This window comes from Lathamus discolor, chromosome 18 (genome assembly GCF_037157495.1).
Source record: "Lathamus discolor isolate bLatDis1 chromosome 18, bLatDis1.hap1, whole genome shotgun sequence".
In the NCBI taxonomy this organism is placed as follows: domain Eukaryota; kingdom Metazoa; phylum Chordata; class Aves; order Psittaciformes; family Psittacidae; genus Lathamus; species Lathamus discolor.
In genome coordinates, this window is record NC_088901.1 from 2222885 (window position 1) to 2235934 (window position 13050).

Here is a 13050-nt window from a genome sequence, read left to right on the forward strand (position 1 = left end):
CCAGGCTTGTCACACAAATCTCAGAAACCACCGTCTTGCATAAAAACTTCCTCTTGATACTCCTGAGGAGTCAGGACATCAACCAAAACTTAGGTCGAAAATGAGAAACAAGGATTTCTAGCCTGGAAAACAGAGGCAGCACAAACAGCACATTCAACTGAAAAATCTTGCTTGCATTCTGGTAGCAACTTCCTGTATTTTATTAGGTATATTTTCCCCATTTGTGATCCATTATCATGCATCTTAGAGTGGGTTTTTTTTTTAAATGAAGTCAGTTTTCATTTGATTTCCACTCAAATGGAATATTCTTCAAATATTCCACTCTTCGAAAGGAATGCTGCTGTATATTAAGTTCTGGAATGTTTTAGTAAGAACAATACCACTCAAACATTCCCTGTGTGCATAACCAAATGCCTTTTCTATTTAAGAGCCTCCTCAAAGAGTACCATAGCAAAAAGACATTTGCTACTGACTTCACTGGAGCTGGATTTCGCTTTCTCTCTTGAGTGATAAAAATGATTTGTGATTTTATGGTCTCCAAAGTTTTCCTATGCCTGGCATTTATTTCAGCATTGCCTGCGTAAGGGTATTTGAATCGACTCAGTGGAAGGACAGCAGTAATTTCTTGAAAAACCTATTAAAATGCCCCCTAACAATAATGCATCCATTCCTTCATCTCTGTAGGATTTAGACAGAGAGACACATCTGCCTTCAAACTCTTTAGTATTTCTAATGATGTTATGACACCCTCTGTGGATTACCCTTGCTCTCTGGTCCACAAGTGAAGTTGCCATTTGGATCACACAAGCCACATGTCATCATTCCTGATCCCAGTTCTAAGTTATTACACACCAAAGATGTTTAGGTCTCACAGAACCTCTTTAGCTTGGATGCAATGACACACAGTTCATCTGATTTACCTTATAGCAGGAGATATGGGATAAAGATTGGCTAAGTAGTCAGAGACTGTTATAATCACTCTACCACGTGCACGCAGGCAAGGTCTGCTCAGGTACCACTGTATTCCAGGCCTTGCTTCCAAGTCCTAGTGTGCATCCCAAAAGGACTAAGAGTTAACAACAGCTCACAGAGCAGCTTAGCGAGCCTCAGACCGAAGAATTAAAGTTGTTAAATGCAGTTGCTTTTATTCCAGTGAGGCCAAATGGGGAGAAGAAACTCACGTGCAGACAACTTGACTTAATTTCCCAGTAAAGGCAAGACCTTAAAGAAATGATGCACAGATGCAGGTGTTTCCCTAATGTCACACCTTTCAGGAAGCTATTCAAAAGCTCTTTGCACTGACGAGTGACTACAAGATTAGCAGCACACTGAGCACCCAAGATCAGATATTTGCCTATAGTGCACATACGCTGAAATAATCATGTAATCTCTTTTCTTTGGTTTTTGAGGCAGATACGACTGTTCCCGAAGGAGATACTGATCTGTCTCCATAACAATCACAAATACCTTATAAAATATGTCTGAAATTAATCCATTGTTAAGGTAAGAAGGGAAAACACAAATATCCTCATTAACTCATACATACATACACAGGGCTTTACATAACATACGGAGTAGCTGGAAAGATGCCCGCAGACGTAATTGCATTTCTGTGTGAAGAGCATTTACACTCTCCCATCTCTGCTCTCCCCATTCATTTTAGTAATTACATGGAGAGAAGCAGCTAACGCACTTGTAATTAAAACCAGCAGTGAAGGACTTTTAGGTGTTTTGATACAAGAGAACTGACAGGGAAAGCAAGCAGAGCTCCCAGGAGGGGATTACGACAGCCACAGGAAACAGCCCCAGGAAAAGCCCATGTTGGAATGCCCACATGGTGCTCAGGAGCACACTGTACATGTGCAGGCCGTGGCAGTGAAAGTCCAGACCATGCACACTCTCTGCATTCAGTGTTTGCTAAAAGATATCTGATCACAAGACTTAGAGCTTTTTGCTGCTGGAAAACTTTAGTTTCTGTCCACTGAATTCAGCATGGAAAACACAATCTAATTGCTTCACATTCCATTTCATTTGGCATTGTACTGGCAAAGGCTGTAACAGTTATTTCAGTCTGGTGGGTGGAGTTGCTGTGAAAACTCCAGGTCTTTGCATTTTGCTGATGAATATTCATGACTCGAGCAATCTGCACCAGGCAGACTTTGTGGCCCTTTCTTTCCCTTCCCTGCTACTCAAGTAGCAGCTGGGCAGAATGCTATATTTGATGTGCAAATAATACTCTCATCTTAAAATGAAAACTGGACAATGTCTACGCTTAAACTGGGAGGTCTTTCTATGGAACTCAAGCATTGCATGCTTGCAGCCAAAGTATCAAAGAACTAAGTGGATGGCAGAAAGTGCAAACAGTAATAGGGGAGGTCAGATGTTCCTCTGGAGTGTGGGGTGGACTTATAGATTCTGAAGTCAGAAAAGCTTACCTGCTGCCAACACTTACAGAGGCTGGCTCTCAGGATCCATATGTGGCACTGAGGCACCTGTAAGTGCACATCTGGATCACATCAGTGCAGGGAGGATGACAACCCATGGCTCTCTTTTCACCCGCTACAAGTACCTGGTTGACCTGGATGCCCTTCAGATGAGTCCTCTTGGGGACTGGGAATGAGAACCTCTTTAGCTGCCATCCATAGCCTGGCCATCTTTTCTGTCTTCTCTGTACGGCTTGCAGAGTTGCAGCCTGTTCTCTGTCTGTGGAATGATGCAGGCTAACCTGTCTCTTCCCCTGAGCTCTGGGCTAGCTGGGGCTTGAGCAAAACACTAACCACTCTAAAAGTAACCAACAGGCTTTGCTTTCTATTAAAAGTGATCTTTGATAACCAGTTTTATGGCTCTATTATTGCCTTGCAAAAAGTCTGAGTAACTGCCACAGCAGACTGACATAATTAAACCACCTAATGATCCATTTGCTTATGTTTTTAAACATGAGCTCTCAGAAACGGGATTTCTATGGATACAGGACTGAATCATCTTGATGAAATACAAGATTCCATTTTGCATAGTGAACTAGTTCACCTCTAAATCCTGACACAAAGGGCAGAGAAGTCCCTGTGGCTTCAGCATGCCAATACAGCTGAGAATGTCCACAAGTGAGTGTGCACCATCCTGCGTTGCTGAATGTGTTGACTAGGAATGCATTCGCGAGCCTTGCCTTGTATTTTCTCTCCCCTGCGCAGAGAGTGACAGAGCAGCTTTGGTGGGCACCTGGTGTCCAGCCAGGCACGACCCACCACAGACATCTATTTGGCAATATTAAGTAAAAAAAGAAGAAAAGAGTGAGACAGAGAAAATAGAGCAAAAAGTGCAGAGCTGTGATTACTTGTTTTGGTGCAGCAGAAACAAGTGCCCCACGGCTCTAGCTCGAGCCTTACACGTATGACTGCAGACTGGAGCCTGCTCCATGCACACGCAGCTGTACACGTAGAGGCAGGCATCAACGTTCCTCAAAGCTCTTTAGTTCCCCCGTGTCAGCAGCCAGCTCTCAGCAGATTCCCTGATAGCACCCTGGAAAACCTCAGCTCCGAAGCTCACAGATCCCCAGCACCCCTCCTCCTCCTCCACAGGCCCTCTATGGCCAAAGTGCCTCATCTCCTCGATCGCCTCCCTCCAATCCCTGCCATTTCCTGTCACACAGACAGAACCTCACTGGCCTAAGCACAGCATCAAGCATTCTGGCACCAGCTCTTCACCATGGACTTGGCATTGAAAACTGCAGGGGCAAGGGTGCTGAGCACCTCTGGAAGCCAGGCCCAGCCTTTCAGTTTTTGACACCATCCTGGGCATCTGGTGCTCTCCCTACACCACCTCCTGCCACACTGATGGAGCAAATGGGCCCCAGGCTGCCCACAGCTCACAGGACTCAGAAATGTCTGCTGTATTATGACAATGTAGTCGCTGTTGAAAGAGAAATAATGTAAGAGTAAAGGACAGAGAAGAGCTCTGCCCAAGGCAGCATGAAAATAAGCAATAGCAGGGCTCTCTGATGAGTTTCTCCAGTGTGCCCTGCCCCTCTCAGGAGACACATCAAAGGGAGACAGGGAAATCAGTCCACGGCAGCGAGCCTGCTGGAGCCCGCTTGCTCAGCACAGGCAAAATTAATTAAGAGGGAGGGTGAAAAGGAGCCAATCCGAGGGTGATTCTGTCAGGGAGCGCAGCTCTGACAAACTGCAAATGCTAATTCAGGAGTTTTGCATCTCTTTCACACCTGCCAAAGAGGGAAAGAGGAGCACGATTCAGGGTTGAAAGAGGCTGGATTTGGATACCTGTGACACATCACGCAGTGCCGCATCTACCACTGCTTCCTGCAAGCCTACAAAAACTAAGGGTAGCTCAAGAGAAGCTCAGCCCCTGTAGTACAAGGGTTAAGGGAAACATATTAGTGTGTTGGTTATTGCCATTACAGAAAACAAAGCAAAGGTGAGGCCTCAAACCCAACAGCAGAAGCCACAAATAGGGACCTCGCACCCTGCTATCAGTGGGCATCTCATCAGAACATGACAAACAGAACCAGCAAACAGCTCAGGAGAGATGAAATCAATTTGATTTGACATAAAAAGCACTCAGACTTATTAACACTGCTTTTCCGTGTACTGAACACACAGGGTTGGAAACACAAGACCCACGCTAGCAGAAGGAAACGAATAATCTTAAAATGCAGGATTTCCAGGCGTTCAGGTGCTGTATAGGGAGTCCCTGGAAATGCTCATAAATTAATTAGATTAAAGATGTAAAGCCATCACTCCAGGGGTATCACTGCTCTCCTATTTTTTCTTGCTCATAATTCAAACAGGAGATGAAGCATCTGAGCCCAGTTTGGGACTAATAATTTCTAAATAAAAGATAAATATGTCAAGGTTTCATAAATAGGAAGGAGAGCACGGCACTATAAATAAGCTTTGATATTTGTTTTATTGTAAAGTTTATCTGGTCGAGCTCCTGCCTTTTACAGAATGCTCCTATTACTACTATACATTCGGGTGCATTAAAAAATTCCATTGGAAATGGGATTTGCTTCACATCCCAAAGAACTCCTGAACTACTACTTATGGGGGACTCTGCATCCCTGCAGCACAGCTCCACTGAGCTGACTGCCTGTGAACATTTAGCAATAGCTGTTGTGCTCAATCTAGTCTGAGCAGTCTTTTTGGACTACACTGAATGTGCATCAATCTGTGTCTGTTGCCACCTTTTCATTTCCCTATTCATGGATATGATGACCACAATCCTCAAATCCGTACAATACACTCAGTCTGAGAAGCTCCCACGATACCTTCTAAACTCATGGTCAAAGACGTGTGAGGACAATACCCCAAGAGCTGGCAGTCCCTGACTACCAGGCACAAAAAGGCATTGCCCAATACACTGGTCCACTGGTGCTATGCTTTCTAGGGGCAGATGGATGACTATCAGGCTACCATCTGCCCAGTAGTTAGGCAAAGTAATGCCTGTTTCATCTAGAGTGTAAAAGGTGTTTTGTGGAAGTCAAACAGAACCACGTATCAGCAACATACATTAATAACTGATAACACATAAATATCCAGTGCATTTAATACTATCAAAGTAATTAGGTGTTGGTTTGCCAGGAATAAAGGTGAGGTTTAAAAATCCAAGATCACATGATTACCACTGAGTAAGACATTCTTGCTCATCCTGAGCACAGGCTAAAAGCAATAGGTGACTGAGACAAGTCACCAGGCTGGAAGCCAAGCTTATTTCATGCACTAAATTTGCAATGAAAATTCTAATGAAGCCATCTCGCCGAGCTAAACCAGTGCTGCTCTGGCCAGAGGTCTCCAGCTCACTCTGAGGTAGACCTGGAAGCATTAACTTGCTGAAGGGTCACGCAGTGCACGGAGCACATGCTGCTATAGAGAGGACTGCAGGAAATGGCAAGGCTGCCACGAAAATCTGGCAGTCCAGATGCAAAAGAAAATTCCTTGCTACCCTTGTAATTGTACTGGAGAGAGTGCTTATTAAACACATGTACCTGCTCCACTCAGGCAGAGAAGTTCTTCTATGAGCCTTAAACACTGCATGTACCAAGCTTTTATTGTGTGTGAGAGAGCTGGTGTTAAATGGGGTCAGAACTACACTTGCTCAGGGGAGAAGAAAAGCTCACTTTGAAGCCAGGCTGGTTACCCTGTTTTTCTTCCTACACCACAGCTTTCAGATTGCAGCTAGAACTTGAAGGGAGTTGTTCCCACAAGCTCTCCAGCCCAATGTCTCCACCCGAGAGGCTTGAGTAAATAGCAGAAGCTCTGGATATGAATCAGATGGAAAAGATTCAGCCCTCTCTGCTAGGTCTGAGTTCAAAGGCATCCATGGCTGAACAACTAAATCGAGATCCCTATCTGCATGTGAGGGCAGAATGGAGCGTTCAGTAATAATGAACTGCTCACCCTTATACGCTCATTTCTAGATGCAGTGTAGCAGGTTGTAAGTGGCACCCAGTTGAAGAAGTCCATGTACCCACTGTAGTACAACCGAGAGAGGTGGGGAAGTCTGTTTTAGGAGACCTTTCCTCTGTTTCCTTTCAGTTCTTCTTCAGCTGCGTCCAGCTGAAACCTTAGACCTGGCCTCTTGGTGCTCAGCCTCATTGTCAGAGTAAGACCACAGATGCCACAGAACATATCACAGGGCAGAGAGCTCACCTGAGAGCCCTTCGGTCCATAGCAGACCTCCTTCTCCTTGTATGTGCTAAGACTCAAAGCAGCCTGTCATCATGAAGGGTGTGCACGATCCATTCCCCATATGCACACGTCAGACCTGGGTTTTGTTAAGTGACATTGTGCTCCAACACACAGGTCACATCTTGACCTCAGTCAAGCAAATTCAAATACACCCATGCTGCAACCGCATCTCCCTGCACTGCACCTCCAGAAAGCAAGTCATGCCATGATGAGTTTATGTATAAATGGGCAATGAGGGATGCACAACGGGAGGGATGAGTTCACAGGCAACAAAGCAGCTCCGTGTCAGCGCTTGCCTGAGAGCACTGGTGCCTCTGAAGACCTACCGCCAGTGACAAATCAGTTCAGCTGTGACATTTCTGCAGGTCCATGTCTGTGTTGCCTTGTATATGCAAGCACTGCCCTAACTCCTCACCAGCAAGGGTACCCCACTCGTTAGCTGAGGCTGGAATACAGCCGGAGCCCACAGCTAGGGTGTGCCTGTACCTCCCTCTGTGAGGCTGCCTGGTTTATTATCTGGAGAACAGCACACCTGGGAAGATGAGCCAAATAAGTATTAGATATAATCAGATACTTTCTGTCTTCAGGTGCCACCCATGTGCACACCTTCCCTACAAGCTGTGGAGTGAACCTGCTAACGATTCTATTAATAACGAGCAGTCTAAGTAGGTGAACTGGATGAACTTGTGTGAAAGCAAAACTCCAGAGGTAGATCAGTTGCTCTGTTCAAAGCAAACAGATAACTATCCCAGGCTGCAGGCAACTCTCCCCCTTTCCCACCTCCTCCTTTGGGACATCTCCAGGCATGTCCAGGGTGGTGCAGCCTGGCAAACAGATATTTAATCAGTGATTTATATATTAAAAAAGAAATCACAAAGCCACCAATGACCCTGGGAATTGCTGGGTGCCAGAATGTCCTCTGAGGACTTCCCTTTGTATTCATCTTCACGGTACACAACACCGTTGATGCACAACAGTAGAAGCGTGTGTTCCTCAGGGGGCTGTGTCCCCCCTGCTCCTCACCTGCTATCTGAAGTCCTGATCTACCTGCAGGTTCCCAGCAGCTGACTGTGATATCACAGGGAAGGGACTGGCTTCAACTGAGAATACAGCAGCAGGGGTGGTGAGCAATGCCTGAGACACACAGAGCCTACTTGCAGGCACAGCTCATGGACCGCAGGAGAACACTGCATCATGTGTGGAATGCCCACCATTCCCTTTCACCCCTGATACAAAGCCTGAGTTTCATGTCAATACAGTGAAGAACAGGGACAGGTTCTGGAGTGCAGGTTGTTAGTTGGTGACTGCGCCATTCCCTGGCAGCTCCAGTTGGGATCAAACCATGCACAACCCCATGCAAGGTGCAGTCAGAGCAATGGCAGATGAGAGGCTCTCAGACGTTTCTGTCCCTTGAAAAGGATTAAAATCTGCTGCCTTAGGGGTTATGACTGTCAAGAGGCCACAGGCTCAGCATTAGTACGAGCCTGGCATTGCCAGAGGGAGATGGCTTCAGGATCACAAGGACCAAGGAAGAAGTCTCCTCAGCAAGATTTCAGGTAGCTTCAGCTACTGATAAGCTTCTGGGATGCATACACTTCACCTGCCTCTCCTGCCCTCCTCAGACCCAAGGACAGGACTCAAAGGCGCAGGCATGGGTGCCTGAAGGAAACGTGGCATAATACCTAGTACCACAAGGAACGTTTATGATGAAGCACCTGATCTGAATTCACTTGCACAAAGACTTTGCAAACAGCCCAAAAAGCCTCTTAGGCAGGAACATATTGAAGGGTTTGAAAACTAGTAGAAACAACAGGGGTTTTTTTTGTCCTCTCGTATCTAGAGGGCCCTCTTATGCAGCTTTTTGCTTGGCTCCACAAATCCAACACAAAATTAAAAGTTCTATAATATCCTATAATTTTATTGAAGGACCAGCTCATTGACAGGAACTGGTCAAACATCATCCTATGAACATGTCACAACATGTTTCAGAGCCTGCTGACATATTTAGTCCTCAGTCAACATAAACAAGAATTCCCATTCCTCTTCTCTCTCATCTAGGACAGATTAAGGTCTCCTTACAGTTTTTTTCGGAAGTCCTCTTGAAATGCAGCAGGTACACCAGGGTCTCTCACTGAGATTCTTATGTCAAGCATGTTAAAAAGGACAGATCTTATACATGGTGTATATCATTTTATAACAGCTCTATTAATGTCAGTGAGAGTAACCTCTTCAGAAACAGAAGAATATTTTTCTTTCCAAGCAGCAGAAGAAAAAGGCGTTTCCAGTCTCCAAATGGAGCTTTGTTTCTGAATTCCAGATTATGTTGTTTAAAGACAAATATTACACCTTTTGCAAACTCTGAAGGGAAAGGAAGGCTGGACAGGCAGAACCCTACTGAGTCCTGCTCTGCCTCTGTGCCAGACACAGATTAAGTACTACACAGAGCGTTTATATACTGTTGAGTGCATTAGCAAAGGAAAGCAGGAGAAACCAGCACAAAGCCATGTAAAAGGTTCCCTTAATACTGCAGTAACACAGACTGTAATTTGATTTCTCCCTTGGTATGCAAACCTCCTCCTTCTTACTTTCCCAGTCTCTTACCCTGAACTAACAGCAGTTTTAGCTGGGGAGATGTTTGTGTTACTGCAGTGAAGATGCTGAGCTCCTTGGTCCTCGCATACCCCTCTTACAGTACAATTGGCAACAACACTCACAGGGCTTTTCCCATCTATACTAAGCTGTTCAAAATAGCAGCCCTTCTCAATACAGGATTTAACATTCCCCTCTATATTAGGAAATGGTAGCTCCTGGCTCCATTAGCAGTGTTTTCCCCACCTCACCATCACACCACAACTTTGGCTTCTCAAGCCGAAGCCCATGTGGTGACACGGTGCTGTTCTGTGGCCCACTGATCACTCACACTATTCCAAAAAGTGTCCAGAAAAAGTATTTTTTCTGTGTTTGCGGCAGGCACACCCGATTCTTCCTTCGCATGAGGATCTGTATTCACTGATGGCATCTTTTATAAACACATCATGTATTCCACCTAAAGGTGCTGTGTGCTCTGAAAGAGCCAAATACATTAGCATTCCTCAACCATAACTTCTGAAGTCAGCATTTGACTATTTTTGCATTTCTTCCAGGTTGTCGTTAGACAACTCCTAATTCTACGGGGAAAGCAAAGACTATAAAATGCCAGAGCTCCACTCTGCTGAAATAACATTAGCGAAATATCAAGTCCTTTATGATGTCATGAGGGATTCCTTAATGTGACTATAGCCTCCTAATGACATCATAAAAAACAACTGCAACATCAGAAAACAGCCAAGGGTCATCAATCAGCCCATCCCCTCTCCTACTCACCAGGGGCAGCAGCCCAACTTGCTCCTATCTGCTTTTTATGAGCACTGCTGTCCGCTGAATAGCACACAGAGAAGAGACTAATAATCATACAAATATGAGGGAGAGCGGTCAATCATCACCTGAAATGTTCAGCACACCTGAGGGAAATCCGGGTGCTGTAGCCTGAAGAGTCTGCAAGTTTAGCATGTAGAAGAGACAACGTGACTCCCTTAGAGGTGACCTGGTGCTCTCTGGGCAGCAGGCAACACCAGTTAGCAACTCAGGCATTCTACAACGTGGGGAGAATGGGACTAAAAAATGAACCCTTTGCTTGCTCTCTTTGTGCTCTAGCTGCAAACAAAGCTTTTTCCATGTTGTCCATATATCCATCTGCACGTCCCATATTACACAGACCACGATGAAAGAAGGCTTTGCATTCTCAAACTGAAATGGGTGACAGTCCCAGTGAGATGCAGGGACTACCAAATCCTCTGGCAAGAATGGAAGCAGCCTCCTCCCCATGTGAAAGTGCAATGCCTCACAGTTAAAGCCTCATTATGCTCTCTCAGGAATACTTTGAAGTTTTCCAGGCATGGGGATGTCTCAAGGAGTTTCCCAGACTCGTAAGAAACACCCCCCCCCACAAGTGACAGATACTGTGGCCTCTAGAGGTTGCACAATCACTCTTGGAAGGTGTTTAAAACAGAGCTTCTGCCAGTGCTGACCAAAGAAAAGGTTTTCCTTTGCCAGCTAAGAAGGGAAAGGATCTGGTTCCTTACCTTGTCCCTCGTCATTTTCTGCAGTGAGCTCCTGAACGGGCAGGCTGCACCCAGGGTGCTTCACAGTGCAAGCAGGATTTCCTTCAGGTTCGCTTTCTTTTGTTCCAAACAGCAGCTGAACGGTGCTCCCAGACACTTGGCTAGTTTAGGGACACCAGAGCCCAAGCGGATCATTTACAAGTCAGTGTGAAGTAGGGAGCCAAGGAGGAGGCAGCGCTGCCGGCAGCCTGGAGAAACAAGACATTCAGTACTTTAATCTCACTGTAACTCTGCTACTTCCAGATTATATAATCCCACTCTCAGGAGAAGGTGATTTGAGCAGCCTGTCACACTCAATACACACATTTACCGTGTATGTTAATTGCAGTAGAAAGCTGTTGGGCAAATGAGCTCGTTGCACCAAAATGTTATTTCCTTTAGCAGGTCTGCTCCTCTCCTGGATCTCCAGTTCCCAAGCCCTGCTCTTTCAGAATGCACATTTCAGTTTCAGGCAAAGGAATGTGCTCACTGAACTGATCAATTTTGTTGTATCACGTTGACTTTTGCTTATATTTTAAGGCATGTTGTGCCTGAGAAGGAAATTCTTTTAAGCAGGTTTACTTCCACAGCAAGATTCCAATGGAAGGATTTGAAGCTGTATGTGGAGGACTGACAAAACAAGTATTTTCTGAACAGATATTAGCATCACTAAATCCTGCAGCATTCTGCCTGATGCATCTCACTCTAATACTATCCATTCAGTAAGTTTTATCACTTACTTCAGGTAGAAAGCACCATTGTAAGCACTGACCATATTTAATGTTACTATTTCTTATATAATAAAATTCCCTTCGCTGCATGTTAGTCTTTAAAAAAATCTGGGTTTTTGATCATAGATTCCTGATTCCGTGAAAAGAGGAGTATATATTAAATATAGGGAGGGAATGCTGGTGTCAGAGCGCTTCTAAACTCACATATTTTAGTTTCTTTAGACAAGTGAAGGAGGCTGAGATGAAGGAGAAGCCTACACAAATCACAATACCCGCAGTCTTCTGACAATCACTTGAGTCTGCATCTTTCTTTTGTAAAAGTAGGAGCATCAATGGTGGAAATAGGGAGTAGATTAGAGATGGACTGGTTCTAAGGAGGCCATCGGCCTCTCTTCCTTCAGAAAGGTAGAGAATATGAGAATATCATCTTTCCACATACAAACCTAATCACTAATAACAATTCAAGTCATGTATTTCCAAGCCAAGCGCCATTCTGGGGTAGCTGATGGCAGCTTGCAAGGGGAAAAGGAAGCTCTTCAAACAGCCTCTGATTTTTGAAAAGACAAACCTCATCTTTCTGAGCCTGAATTGGCCCATTCAAAATCATGCCCAAATTTCAAAATAAAGAAAAAACATGTGGCCAAATGCATGTCCCTGGGATTCTTCATTGGCTTAGAGGCGCATGGATGTGCACTGTGCATCCAGCCATAGGATATTACACGGCATTCTTACCTGTAATAGATGCCAAAGCATTCTCCATCCAAATTCACCAAACTTTTGTTCCAGTTGTTGCCCCAGCAAAATTCTCCCAGTTCTGTTTTTGGCAAACTTCTGCATCCAAGTCATTTCACTAGCTCCTCAGGATCTCAGTCACACTGGTGCAATGCTGTCAACCATATCCAGAAGGCACGGAAGTGCTTGAGGTATTCCTGCAACTAGAATTTACAGGGGAAATAATCTCCTGATGATGCATAAAATCTCCAGTATAATTCAGTCTCTCAGAGAGTAGCCAGGAAGATCATTCTGACACCAGTAACTACTCCGGTAATGTCAGCAGCCCTGATGCTGAAGGAGAAGATGAGCTAAGTAAAGCCAGGTCAAATTCAGGTAATTACTTTTCAGAGCAGAAACATATTTCCAAAAGCATATGCAAGCAGTTTTAGTTGCTCCTTTTGACCATTCCCATGTATTATCAATGTATGTTTGCACTTCATGTCAAAGTCAGGATAAGCTGAATATAAAGAACCAACCCAAAGCAACCTGCAGGAAAATGTTTCCTTAAAGTGCCTCTAAACGAACCACATTGAGAAAATAAAGAACATGATGATCTGCAAAAGCTGTGTGCTTGCTAGCCATATACTGCTTGAGCACAGTGTTCATAAAAGGGAAGCATAAAATGCCCCAAATAGCTGTTGGGAGCACTGGAGCCAAGAGAGAGGGAATAAAAATGGCCTAAACTTGCAGGTGAGGTGAGGAAAA

At 44.9% G+C, this 13050-nt stretch overlaps 1 long non-coding RNA gene across 1 annotated transcript in view; it reads right to left on the minus strand.

Annotated features, from left to right (window-relative positions):
• Positions 1-12495, minus strand: part of LOC136023452 (uncharacterized) — a 39842-nt gene extending 27347 nt beyond the window's left edge. The window contains exons 1-2 of the long non-coding RNA XR_010616602.1: positions 12304-12495; positions 10823-11049 (exon numbers count right to left, since the gene is read on the minus strand). This is a non-coding gene — a long non-coding RNA (uncharacterized LOC136023452). The remainder of the gene's footprint in view (positions 1-10822; positions 11050-12303) is intronic.
• Positions 12496-13050: the final 555 nt, after the last annotated feature.